The sequence below is a fragment of the Malus domestica genome, chromosome 04 (genome assembly GCF_042453785.1).
Source record: "Malus domestica chromosome 04, GDT2T_hap1".
In the NCBI taxonomy this organism is placed as follows: Eukaryota; Viridiplantae; Streptophyta; class Magnoliopsida; order Rosales; family Rosaceae; genus Malus; species Malus domestica.
In genome coordinates this window covers 21142138-21157679 of record NC_091664.1, presented here as the reverse complement: position 1 = coordinate 21157679, position 15542 = coordinate 21142138, and positions in this window count along the sequence as shown.

Here is a 15542-nt window from a genome sequence, read left to right as displayed (position 1 = left end):
GGAAAAAAAAAACAAAAACAAAACCAAAACCTCACACGTTAGTGGGTGATTTCACGTCATTAATTCATTTCTTTTTTAATTTTTTTAAATATGTAAATTAATTATTTAAATAAAAAAAATATAAAAAAGGTCAATTGCCATATGGCAAGAGGCTAGTTCTATATTAAATATATAGTTTTGTATTATTATTCTATATAAGTTTTAAAAAAAAGTTTTTGTCATTATTTATTTTTATTATGAGAGTTCCTTATTTTCATTACTAGGATAAATTTTACTTAACATGTTGTTGTCCAAAATTAAAATAAACTAATATAGTATTTGTATAGGCAAGAACTAAGAAGACATATATACACATATGAAAAATGTGAAAGAATATATAAACACTCGTGATTCATCATTATTCCTCCACGAGTAGATAATGGTTACACTTGTATTATTGTTTAGATTGTTAAAATCCTCCAATCCTTCGTGAATAATGTTTTTTATTTGAGGGAAAAATTAATAATAATTATTGTAGAAGTGTAAAAAATGTAAAAAAAATATACAATCACTCATAGTGACAAACTTTACAGCTTTCATGAAGGGGTCAGCTTCGAAATCCAACACTATAATTCATAAACCTTAAATTTATATTTAACCGTCGATTTTCATTTACGCTTTTATCTTCTTACTGAATTTCATTTTTTGAATTTTCTTTTTTTAAAACATGATCATCTGGCGGATGTAAGAAGATGAACGGTTCAGATCTTTGATATAACATTTCGATATTTATGGTTAACTGAAATATGAGTCGATGTCATATAGTTTGTAGAAACTTTATAAACATCAAACAATATTTTCACTAACCGTAAACTTTGAATATAATATCAACGATCCAAATCGTTCATTTTCCTGCATTCTCTAATAGATCAAGTTTTCAAAAAAGAAAATCTAAAAAAACAAAATTTGATGAGAACAATGAAGCGTAAATGTATACAACAATCAACGGTTAAATTTTGATCTATGATTTATATGATTATAGTGGTGAATTTCGAAGTTAAGCTCTTCATGAAAGTTGTAAAGTTTGTCATTACGAGAGTTTATATATATTTTTTTCTATATTTTTTTTTACACTTCCACAGTAATTAAAAAACTATTAAAGACTTTAAGTAAGTGAAAATATACTTAAAAGAAAAATGCGTTTTTATGTTTTGGATGTGACAATACAGTATGTATATACTTATTTAGTATTATGTTTTTCATTTGATTATTTATTGGTTTAAAATATATTTTCCTTAACAGGTCATATTACCTATTAATATTATCGGGTCGATTTCGGGTTGGGTCATTTTACCCGTTTATTTTAACGGGTGTTACATGACATGACCCGTTAAAATATCGGATATGACACGAAAACGATACGAACACGAAAAACACTACACGGTCTAGATAAAATGTAAGTAGTAATTGCCTTCAAACTGCGTACGGCAAGGGAGACATGCTTTTAAACTTCTGTGCTGCAGCTGCTGCTTGATATCTAATCCATAGAATAATTATATATAGGGAAATTGCAAAAACTGCATTGAAACTTTCCAGGATTTTCACGAGATTCACCTGACAGGGATCCTCCATCATCAAATAGCAAAGCTGCGTACATGATAATACTTGTCTAGGGTTTCACATGTTTCAGAGGCTAAATTAAAGTGCTAAAAGGTGCAAGATATATGGTGAAAAATTGAATTAGGGTTCATGTGTAGTAGTAGTGCACTAACATTGACACATGATCTCCAATGGTCACCAAATACAAACTTTACTACTAATTTACTAGTTTTGTGTCCCCCATTTGTGAGGCTGTACCTAATTGCTTTGACCCCTTTAGGGCATAATATGAACGGTTGTTAGCTTAGCTAGAGTTGGCTTCTGTTTTGTCCTCAAATGGGCATGCATGATGAGGTAGCTAGCTAACTACCAAATGAGAGGGTGTGTGCACTTAAGAGGTGGAGGACCCTCTCAATTTGCTCACTTACTATCGGATGTCCTATTTTTTTCACTAGTGAATGAAAATAGACGATGAAAAGTATAGTAGCTTAAAATTGACGTTGTTTTGCTTAAAATGCAAGATTAGAGCAAAATCATCGAAATGATTATGAACTATGGTCAAATGATCGAGATCAAACGCAAAACTTAGGTTACATACTATTATAGAGGCATGATCACTGTGGTCTATTAGATCTTTAGTAGTTCTCTTCTCAATGTTAAACAAGGTTCTAAGTTTAATTCCTCATTTTCCGATACTAAAAGGAAGTGATTCTTTTGTGCAGCCAAGAGTTATAGCAAGGAAAACCAACTCCAACACATGGCTTGGGTTGTGATAATCGGCTGATGGGTTCATGGATCGATCCAAAAGAAAACAAAGGGCTTTACAAAATTTTTGAGGGATTGATATATGTGGGACTTGATGATGATAGTAGGGGCCGGGCAGAAACACCGAGATCGAGTCGGTTATATGGGTGTGCAAATATGATTTAAATGTCATTATAGTTATAGATTTCATGTTAACCGTGTCATTATTTAACGAAGATTCAAACAATTCATTATACAATATGCGTAAATTGATACGAGGATCACCATTATTGTTCAGAAAATTAGGAGTTTATATTTGGTCCGATCAAAGTTAGTAGTTCGATGGGTACTACTCATTGACAAGTCCTTTTATTTAGCCAGCCCCTCTGCAGGTGTCCCCAAACTGCCAACATTACATGCTAATCTGAGATATCAATCACATGTTTTGATTTGTTTGTAAATCACATCAGAGTATGATATACACATATTAATCTAGCAAATCCTTGTAAAGGTCCCAGTCTGCCCAACAAAAGCTCGTACACTTAATAGTTGCATGTATTAAACGACAATGCAAGAAATTTAACTCTTATATAGTCTTTGGAGTAAAGAGAATATTTACCTCATTTTGGGCGTTTCTGTCATTAACTCATTTCAATAATTGTCTGCCCCGGCTAGAACACTGTATTCAAAGGCAACAGCCACGGAGCAATTATAGCTGTTGTTGGCGTAGCTATGTTAGAATATGAGCATAAGTGTAGGTGCATTTAGGGATGTTTGAGTTCAAATTGGTTTAGAAAAGCTTATGAAAAGAGGATTACTTGTCCAAATTTACATGGAATTGGACTTAGTATGTAAATTGGTTTTTACCACTTATATTTTGGTCATATATGGATTTAATAAGGAAATCATTTGGATTAATCGTCTATATAAATTGTGGACACTAACTCTAACAGAATAACGGCTCATTATTGGACTAAGAGACCTATTGTAAGTCGAGTATATTGATTTCCACAAGAGAGGAGAAGCTTACTATTGAAGTCGAGTATGACATTATCTTCTTCGTTGTTTTTAAAGGTCAGATTAATTCTTACAAGTTGTTGTTAAATGCATGACAAATAGTCCAATGTATGATAACTTTTTTACTTCTTGTCTAACACTTTGTCACTCATTTAAAAATAACTACATCAGCAATAACTGCACTTGCTTCGTCACTGATATGCCCATTTTCTTGTAGTGCGAAAAAATCACATTGAATCCTAAGGCAAGAGTAACTATTAGATTCGCGAGATCACACTTCTCTTAATTGTGTTTGGACGAATTAAGGGATGCAGAGAAGTGAGAGATCACATGGAAAGAGCAGAAAATCTGCAAGAGTTGTGTTGATGGATGATAGGTCAGGGGAAAAGTAGTCCGTGGAGGACCCCTCTGATCGTTAGCTTTTTCACCGACACCACATGGCATGCCGCTGTCGATCTTTCTTTTCACACCATCCACTTCTCTCTTTCTTCTTTGTTGAATTTTCATGGTATATTCACACAGCTCTCTCATATGAGAGAATTTATATAGGTTCTTATTCCTTTACTATTTTCCAATGTATTTTTTTTAACTTAAAAGTAGTTAATATTAGCAAATATAAATTGTGACAACTCTTGAATGGTATTGATTTTTAGTTGACGTTAATTCGGATTTGACTCTAGACAACAAGCTTTTATTTCTTTTCAATGTATTTGTTAAAAGTAGGTTTATATATCTAGGTTTTATTTTCATGGAAGCACCAGAAATCGTCGCGGCACAACTTAGATGAATTCAAATCAATCTCCGTGATTGGAATAATTTTTTATTTTCAATGTATTTGCTGAATTGAGCTAATGATATTAGATTAGGAAGCTTAGAAGTGCGACAATTCTACACTGTTTATGAGTTTTATTTTTATGTAATCTATACAAATGAAAACGGGAAAAATAATCTACCATGTATGATATAAATAAGTGAGAAATGTTAAGAGATTCTCTTAAATGTAAGGTTCTTTATAGACTATCTGTCATCTCACAGTTTAATATCAATTCACATGCTAACATTATAAAATATTGTGCAAAAAATATGAAGTGATAGATAGTTCATGAAGAGCCTTACTTTTGAGAGAATCCCATTTGCATTTTCCAGTAATCAGTCAGCGAAGACTTTTTCATCAACTAGTAATTTGTACAATAAGAAAGGCATTTCCATTAAAAATGACAAATGCTTCCAACAACATGCAATTGAGAAGGGGTGGTCAACAAGAAATCCCGGTTCTCTTTTATAGATGTATAAAATAAATATAACTCACAATATAGAATTAGCCGTACACATTATGTGATTACGCAAACCGTGTCATTCTTTTTCTTGTTAATTAAATGTCCAAGTTGGTATCAAACAACAATTATATATACACAAATCAAAAAGTCAAAAATTCGACAATGCATTTAGAAATATTAAGTCAATAGATGAAGCCAAATAATGTATAATTTAGAACACTATTAGCATGTTACTATGTTCTACAGATAGGAAAATACTAATGTTAATGTTGTTTAATTAATGTGAGTTTGTATTATATATGAACAAATATATATTAGAGTCGTCGATAAGTATAATACCATAATTTAATGATAGGCAGGTGATAGCTAACATGAAAATCCCTTTGCTTATCAGAGGGTACGGAATAATTTGGAGCATTGTCCTTTGGTTAGAAAACAGCAGAATTAATTTGAACATGGTCACTCTCTGCTTCGGATCATAGCTAAAATATTAAACAATGGTCAAACCTCAATAATATACATTGATACTTTAGCCATATGTATGTATGGCCCTTGGCCAACTCATCTCTCATCCTATACATAAATAGAATTTTTTTTTTTTTGGATATAAAAATTTGAGATTTTTTTTTTGTCAAACGTATATTTTGTTAGATTAGATGTTAGATTAGTTATCGACAGAGTTCGAACCCGTGCCATTATGCAAGGGCTCAACTCTAAAAATTTGAGATTTGGCAATGATACTTATATGTATTTAATATAATCATAATTTTTTACGGTTAAATTCACATTAATATATTTGACCGTTAGATTAAACACATGTAACTATTATAATCAATTCCATAAATTTTATATTACTAGTAATTAAGCTACAACATTGCTTGGCATGCATGGCTGTGTTTTAAAAATATTTTTTAATTTTTAATTAAAATATAGAAAGTTTATCATTTTTATAAGAATAAACCATGTTGGTTTGCATGCATTTAGAATTCCCATTACTCATTTAATTAATTCTTGTTGATCGGCTGGTGTATTTCGAAATGGACAGCAAGTTTGTTCTTTTATATATCAAATGGCTAGGCCTAAAGATTCCAAATATAAAGTAAATAAAAGCTTAGTGTTATTATTGGGTGTCTACTTATCACTAATCAAGCTTAGAGTTATTATTGTGAATATTTAAGATAATTTATTTTTGAATTATCAATAAGAAATGATATTTAAACCTTTCAAATATCACAAATGTTTCATTTGTCTATATATTTCGGCCTCTTTGAATCTCACTTATTTTTTTATGAAGTCTTGGTTAGATGTCAAAACAGTTTGCTAATTAGTAGAGTTTAGTTAGATATTAGAGACTAATTAGTCTTAATCTGTCCCACTTAAGCACTGAAATGTCTGTAGGATAATGCTTGTGTCCCTCTTATGAGGACTTACTTGTTCCCCCTACTTAAGATTAACGAACATTTACCGTCCAAACACATAATCGGAACTATTTATTCTCTTTATTATCATCTAAAGATCACCTCTATACAAAAAATATTCAATTTGGAAATCGTTTATTCATCCATACATGTTAAACCAATCAGTGGTTTGGTAACAAGTAGCATTCGTATGATGAACTGTCCATTTTTTAAGCATAGTTTTTTCAGATGTGATCATTAGATGATGATATATAAAAAGAATGAACGGTTTCGATTATGATGTTTGGTGACGGTAAAAGTTCGTTAAAAATAAGTAAAATGACAAGTAAGACCCCCATTGGGGGACAAAAGCATTATCCATGTATGTAAATACTGATTGTTTATAGGCATGCTCATTTGCTAAAGAAATGGAAGTTATTATTCGATTTCTCTTTACTTAAATCTCACTTACTTACAACAAATAATCAATTGTCATGTTATACGTTACATCAATTAAAATTAGCACTCATCGATAGTCTTTCATTTCAACGTAGATGGTTGTGCAATTTGTTTTGCATTTCGCTCATTCTTTACTCTCTTTATTTCTCTTGAATCGGGTACCCACTTGCTATAAACACATTAACAAAATAAAATGTATAGAATCAATAAAAAGACAATTGATGATCGGAAACATTACAAATGGGGATCAAATTACGAACTAAGCAAAGCCCATGCATGCATATTGACTTGATACATTTGATTTAATTAACAAAGTTTGAGTTCCGTACACACAAAAATGGAAGGCCGTATTGGGAGGGGGGCCAAGTGGTGCTAGTGTTGCAGCATGCAGCAGCTGAGTACGTACGTAATAAGCTAAAGCAACACCATCGATACACGTTTCATCACATGCCTCACTAATCTCCTTCACAAATTCACATTACATAACGTGTAAAATTTTGGATCGGGGAGGAGAAGGAGAGATCGAAGAGGTAGGGCTCAAAGGCGATCTGGGTGGCACGTTCACATGTCTTGTCATGCATGGGGTTGGTGCTGTTTAGTTGAGGCAAAAGCCAACCTTCATAACTCCATTGCCGATCGATATTGGTGATGATGATGACCTGGCAGATTTGCTAGATCTGGTTGGTCGGTGCATGAGTGGGACATCTTTTAAGTTTAAAACACATTAGGTGTCAAAAAGGGAAAGGGATCCTCTACGGATCTCTTCCACCTAATCCACCAAGTCCGGAGACCCGGACCATTGAAATTTGATTCAACGGCTAAAGTTATTATAACTTTTAAAGTGAGTTCCTGTTTGTAGCCGTCAGATCAAATTTTAATGACCCGGATCCCCGAACTTGATGGTTTAGGAGGAAGGGATCCCCCTTTCCATCAAAAAGTACTAGCTAGCTGGCTACACCTTCCAGCCCACACATGTCCTCTCTAGTCTCTAACCATAAGATCACCAATCTGCCATCTTTTGAGTTGAGGGTTTCGTCGTAACTGTTTTCAGAATGCTAAAAGCATTTTTAGATAACTAAATTTATAGTTTTTAGTGTAACAGAAACTCAAAAGTGTTTTATGTTACTAAAACAATTTCAATATTTTCTGAAAATGTACTTAATCATAAAGCACTTGAAATTTTAACAAAATTTTCGACGTATAAAGGCATTTTATGAACATAAGTATTTCCTATACACATTCAACCCAACAGAGGTACCGTTTGGTACGTGGGACGGGACAAAACGAAGTAGGAAGAGACGTTCCGTCCCACGTTTGGTGCGCCTAAAACGGGTGGAACGCGCTATTCCATGAGACGAATTTTGGGTGAATTTTCGTTCCGCCTCACCCCCATGGAACGACTCATTCCACATTCGTGGAACACAAAATTATAACCTCTCCGTCTCCTTCTTCTTCCTCCTTGTTTCCATCTGAGGGCATTTTGCTCTCTCTCCGTTCCATCCTGTCCTGTCCCGTCCCATTCCGTTCCGTCCCGTCCCGTCTGCATACCCGATACCTTAACAAATGAACGCGCAATTAAAGGTGGTGGTCAAAGCAACATATGTGCACCTTTTTTGACACATTGTCACGTGAGAATAATATGTAAGAACCAAAATAAAACAAAGAAGAAGAAGAAGAAGGAGGAAACACATAACATGTAGGTTAAAACTGCGCGGAGACTATAATATTTGACTCTTTGTGGGATATTCTGCAGAATAAATACTAGCAAAAGTGATTAATCCATGCATTATTATGATATTGTCAAATTTAGTGTGCGGGTATTATCATTCGATCATGTTGCATGTTTCTCCATTTATCTCACGATGGTAACATGCTTATATTTGTCCAATTTATTTAGCCATATATAGCTAGCTCCCTTAGTTCGAGGTCCTCTACGAATAAATTTTTTTAGTAAAATATTAGGAAGATCAAATTTTTAGATAATTTTTCATGAACCACATGATGTGGCGATTGATGGCTGAACTTCTTTTTTAATAATGTAAAAAAGAAGTCCGACCATCAATTGCCACATCACATGATTTACAAAATATATTAAAATTTTGATCTCTGAGGAAATCAAGAACTTTTTCAATACGCCTCTTTCTTAGAGGTATTAGAAAATGGGGCCTCCATTGGCTGATGAAGAGGTGGTTTGAGAGTGAGGTGTTTAACAAAAAAGCACCCATGAAAAAAAGCTGTGAGAGTTTTAGGTGTTTGGTAAACTGAAAAAAAAAGGGCTTATTTTGGAAGCTGTTGTGAGAATAAGCTGAAATCAAAGGAAAAAAAATGAAGCTGCTATTTGCAGCTTTGGAAAACTGGCTTTTTTTCAAAGCACACGGAGCTGCAGTGCTCCTTTAATGAAAAAACCCACTATCAGACTGCTTTTTTTTTTTCCAAAAGCACTTTTACAAAAAAGTTTACCAAACACTCTGCTGATTTATTTCACAGCCACGTATTCTCACAACAGCTGCTTATTCTCACAGCAGTTTTTTTTCAAAGCACAACAATACCAAACCAGCCCGAGGAAAGAGAGAGTAGGGCTTTCAATCAATGAGTAGAATGAGTTCCCCCTTACCTGTTCAGGTGAATTTAGGCGCACCTATTCCTTGAATCACCAATTTGGTATTCTTTCATTTTCTATCTCTTTCCTTCATTCATGCAATTCTTCGTTTTGATTGGTCTAATGGGGCATTCTTCTGGAGCAGATTAGTCTTGTAACTAGGGCGGATTGGTATCACTCAAGACAGTAAAGGAGCTTCGATGTACTAACAAGACCAAATTACACCCAGCAAAGAATTACTCCTCCACAACATGGCATTCCAACTATTCTGACAGAAACCCGCATCACCAAAAAATATTACAGTGATGGATAGCAAAACCTCATAATTGGCTTGATTAGGTATATCACAATGCCACATATATGCAAAGCGAGCATCACATTACATATTATATGCCGTTACCTAATGTTTTCGAATGTCTACCCACCTATTTTATTCTATAATTAAAAGATATATGAAAAATTGTTGTAAAATGTGTGCGGAAATAAGATAAGTGAATTGCCCCAATAGACAACTTTTGATTTTTGATATTATAATTTCTAGAGCGGAGGTAAAAAAAATATGAATTTTCTGCTTTAATTTTATGCAAGCATGTAGCAACGACGCCTTGAATTTGTTTCATTTGTCATTAATGTTGTAAATATTATTTCTTTTTTGGATTGTTTAGTTTGAAATTTAATTTTTTTTTATTTTCAAACACAATCGTTCGATAAGTTTTTCATGATCTGGTCATAGAGAAGCTCACGCTCACAAGTAAATGAAAAATGATATCGGTTTGAGAGGTGAATTATTGCAATTGAACTCGATTTTATACTAGAGGTAGAATACCTTAGTTCAGGGTCGTCTCTAAGATTTTGGGAGCCCTGTGCAAAATTTGTAAAAGAGATCCTTCTTAAGATAGTTTTAAGTTTTAAAAAAAGTATGACAATGTATTGATAATAGAAAACATTCACTTAAATCAAAACAAAGTCACTTAGTACTACGGTCTAGTAGTATTTCTCTTCATTTGGAAGTGAGAGGTCTTATGTTCAATTATTGTCAAATGCAAATTTAAACCACATTATTGTTAACCCATTGTGAGGTTTAACCCTCTCCCCCACCTCCTTAATGTAGATAATATCGTTTGTTCAAAAAAAATAAAAATAAAAACAAACTTTAGCACTCACTGATTACATATTTACAAGTGTCCTTAATGATAAGTAAAAAGATCTACAAAATTTAATCTTCAGTAAATAATCAAAAGCAATTTTATCTTAAACAACCAAACATGAAAAAAATAACTTCAAACCACTAACTTTAAAGTTTTACTTGAATATATAACGTTGTTACATAATAAAATTAAGAAACTTTCATTTTTAGGGTATTATTAGACACTCAAAATATCTCATTGTACCAAGTTTTTATATTTAGAAAGAAAAAAAAAATCTCTAATAAGGAGTACACAATGCGGTTTTAAAATGCTAACAAAAGCAATTTTTTTTTTAAATATAGAACATTATTACATGATGTTAGATGACAAAAATTAAGGGCCCCTTCAAATTTGGGGCTCTGTGCGATTGCACTTTTCGCTCCCTCTCAACACCCCCTCTACCTTAGTTAAAGGTTGATTACTCGATGTTCTGTATATATCTTTGTTCATGAAAGTCTGTTGGCGGGTTTGATACCCATTTTATAGGTATTTTGTGTTTTGATATAGGTACCGTAGGTGGATTTAATACCGAATGTATAGATACCATTAGTGGACTTTTGATACTGAATGTATAGGTAAGAAATAAATGCAAAATTAGATTTTTAATTGAAACAACATGAATGCTGAGTTAAACGAAAAATTGACTGGATCTAAATCAAAAGACCCCGCACCATTATACCAACTTTTTTTTATTAAAAGCACTCATGTAGGACAAGTTTAAGATACTTCAAGTACAAAATTCAAGTTACATGGATATATTGAACCTTTTTGGATGAGGATCTCAGCAATTAGGGTTTCAACTTTCAGCTAGCTAGCCAGGTATGAACTTTGAATCATCACTCTTTGGTCTTTAACTCCCTCCGCCCTTTGACTCACGGCGCCTTATGGTCTTTGATGGGCATATTACTTAGATAATTAGCAACCTGCAACTACTACTTCTAATCCTTTGGTTAGGGTTAAGGTACACATCAATTCTCCAATTGTAAGTAGTCTTTTAATACAATGTAAATTCATCTTAGCATGTTATATTATTGAATTGTTAATGCAAGTCACGACTCACGAAAGTTTAGGTTGAGACAATATATATAACAGTACAATTTGATTGGTTTTCAATTGCCAGAACTACACAGATATCTCTTTGACTTATAGAACTCAAGTCGTTAAAAGGATCACCATGAAAAAGATTTGTCATTCAAACAAGTGTTCAGTCATTTTTATATATCTTTCGTCACGAGATTAGCTAATGGGTATTGAGAAGTTTTCATGAGTGCATATACAAGCTTAATAGATAATAAGCTCACACTAGCCCCCAACAAATTCAAGATACAATTGAAGCAAATTACCATATTTGTAAAGTAGCTTTCAAGTTGGGTTTCTGCTTCTTGATACATATAGATTATATATTTACATTTTTTTTTGTTGGAAGATATTTCTATTTTTTGAATATTTCATATAAGAATTAGATCATTGAATTTCCTTTCTCCGAAATAAATACATGATGTTTATAAATGGAAAAAGAAATGGAGGCAATTAAAATGGTTTTTCACAAAAGAGGATGGCAGGCAGTTGACATTGGTGGACGTACCATGTGCTCAACCCAATGATAGGCAACTAACTTATTGCTAACTAAGGGAGTGGAGAAGCGGGCTAAACCTTACAATAAGTTAGCAATAATGTGGTTCAAATTTATCTTTGACGAGAATTAAATATAAGACCTCTCACTTACCAGTGAAGAGAAATACCACTAGACCATAGTACTAAGTGCGATCTATTTAAACATATTTTATAAATCATATAACGTAATTGTTTATGATTGAATTATTACTTAATTTTAATTAACGTACTTAATTTTTATTAATAACACATCATATAATTTACAAATTTGATCTAAAATGTTGGTTTACCTAGTTTACTTGGAAGAGGGACTCGAGAACTCGGAAAAAAACCTGAGCTCGTCCCAGTAAGCATGCGTTGTGCATCACCGTGAACCCTCCAAGGTGGGTCCTACTTATGGTTAAGGCTCATGGCCAATGAGCCGCACGATGAAAGAGAACTTCTACAAAACGGTTTCACTGCCAATGCCGTGTCAATGATTTAATAATGTAATGCTTTGTGTATGTCTCTTTTCCACTGAACAGTGTTAGACTATGACATTATAATGGTAGCGAATTCATTTGATGTAAATTGCTTTATGCACAATCAATATGGCTTACAAACAATAATTAGTCATTATTATATATGTGTATTCATTTATCTGTCAAAGATGAGGTGATAACATTTCATCGACAAACGTTAAAATCAGAACCGTTCATTCTCTTTATTATCATCTATAACATTATTTCTCGAAAAAAATCATTAGATTTGGAGATTGTTTATCCTTTCACATGTGTTAGACAAATCAACAGTTATGTTGGTAATATTTTTATTATGAAATGTCAATTTGTAGTGATTTATATGGATAACAAAATGTCATCCTTATCAAATGAATTCTTCTTACATACCATCTCTAGACGATGATACAAAAAATAAACGAATGAAATTAAAAAACATTTGTATGAAATAATGTCATGTCAACTATAAAGTAAAATTACTCATTGCATACAAAGAACCAACCATTCCAAAAAGAACCAACCGTTCTCAACCCCCTTTTAAAGGAGGTGGATTGTCTGCCTTGCCATTTCTATACTCTTTTTATTTTGTGTGGTCATGATTAAATCACATCAACATTTTATATTCCTATTACTTTTTGTTTTATTATTTTTATAAAAAAATCAATAAAAAATATTGACATGACTTAACCGTGACCACACAAACAAAAGGGAATGTGAAGAGTATGAAAATGGGAGGGCAGACAATTCACCTCCCTTTTTAAGCCTCTTACCCTGCTGAGGATGTACAAAGATATTGGGTCCCAAAGTTTTACACGCTTTACACTTTAGTTTTTTTCTTTAATGATAATTTATGGTAAGTCACGGTTATATGCTCATTTCGGATCCAAAAAGGTTATGGAGAATTTTACCATACTCGTAGCCGCAGTCGAGCAGATTCACAAGCTCGGAACTTATCTCTAGTCTCAAGGTTGCTATTTTGTTCCTTGTGCCCTTGTAGTTAAGGTTAGGAGGAGAGTCGGAAGTGGTGGTCTCGGGGCTTTGGATTCCCACGTTCATCTTTCTTATCGTTTTTTCAATTTTACAAAACAAATTTAATTTGACGAAAAAAAAGAGGGGAAAGATGCCAATTTTCTCGACAAATTGCAGCCATTGCTGATGGCTCAGCTTGTGATCCAAGCCAAATGTGGCTTCCACTTACTCCTTTTTTTCTGTTGTTCTTCATGAATTTGAACAAATTCTATGGATATTTATTTATTTTTTTTTGTAATTTATGATGCCCAAATTTTGTATTGTTTTCCTTGATCTTTTAAACATGTCTGCTTTGGTTGGACTTTGTTTTTAGGGGTGCCTATCCACACACCCCTTTTTACTTCTCACACACCCTTGTTAATTTCTATCCGTTAGATCTTTTTCATTTCATCCGATCCGATGGCCGAAAATTAGAAGGGTGTGTGAGAAGTAAAAAGGGGTGTGTGGATATCACACCCCTCCCCAAATTACAAGTTGGGGAAAAGTTCATGTACTAAAAAGATAAGGTAGAGATAGAGAGAGAGTACATATTCTCAAGCATTCTTTGAGCAAAAAGAATCAATTAGTTTCATTACTATTTGGTTTTCCTTAATGGGTTTGGTATTTAAACAAATCTCACAACTTACATCGGAGAAATTGTGGATCGATGCAAGATTTTCATGCTTTTGGTGGGATGGAGAGCGTGCCGCTACATATCTTGTAATAAACAACGTTGAAAAAAAAATTAAAAAATAAATAAATATATATATATATATATATTTTTTTTTTTTGAAAAGACAAGTTGGTGGCTCCACCTTTCTAGGAGCCAAACCATCATGCGATTCATCAACGTTAGGATTCAAACTTAAGATGTGTCATGTGAATTATGAGCCTAAAATTCATCCCAAACTACTGGTCACCCCTTGGTGGTTAACATTGAAAAATAATTGACTAAACAGATTATTGAGATCACACATCGCTAAAGTTATTATCTTGATTACTAAACATCAAAAAGTTGTTAATTTATAACTTTTAAATTAAATAAATTATAGGAGAATCAAGAGATGAAAATATACATAAATGTTTACAAAAAAAAAGTAAATGAGTGAAAGTAATATCCCAAATAATTATAGTTTTTTTTTCTTTAACAAAATATATTATCTACATTAAGGGTAGACCTAACAATTTCTTACACGACCTGTTAATATGACACGTAAACGATACAAAGATAATGAGTTTCAGGTTAACATGATAACTAATCGGATCGTTATTTGGTCACATAATAAGAACCCATTCATAACGGGTCCTTAACAGATTTACACGAAGGTGACACGCGGAAAAACGCTAGCTACTAATGGCTTTCTCTAAAATGGGCTCGCTTCTTCAAGGCATATTTCTCTCCCAACAAGTCTTTCTTCCTTCATTTTTTAAGCTTCTCATTATCTGTAGACGTCCCGGGTAGCAGCTGTTGAAACAGAATTCATAGGCTGCAGCGCCATATAAGTAACCTATTTCGACACAATAAGAAAAAAAATATTGTGATGATTTTAATTTTTTAAACTACTAAAAAAACTTACTATAAAATACAATGACTATAGTGGATTTGTATATATTGTTTATTAAATATGTATTAATGTATTATTATTCTATATAAACTTTAAAATTTTAAGTTTTATTTGTTTATTTTTTAGTATACTATAGGCAAACAGTGAGATTAAAAAAATTATAGAACACATTAAAAATAAAAATATCAAACACATTAAAAATTATAATAATTAATTTGCAAGTGCAAAAAATGTGAACAAAATATGCAAACCCTTTCAATCAAATCCTCTATGCTTTGAGGATAAGTACATCATCGTTTGAATTTTTTAAACCATACAAACCCTCATGGATAGTAATTTTAAGGAAGTTCAAATAAATAAAATTCATAATCATTAATGTATAAGTTTGAAAAATGTGAAAGCATATATAAATACTTGTGATTGCATCATCTACGCTTAGACTGACACACCTCGACCTAGATCGAGGCATGATGGCTGTTACGTGAGGGTGACGTAACCATATGCACAGTGCTGAAGCAATAAAGATATAAGGAAATGTGAATAAATAAAAACCAACTAACTAGAGCACTAGATAAGGTAAGGTATAAGTGCGACATTAAG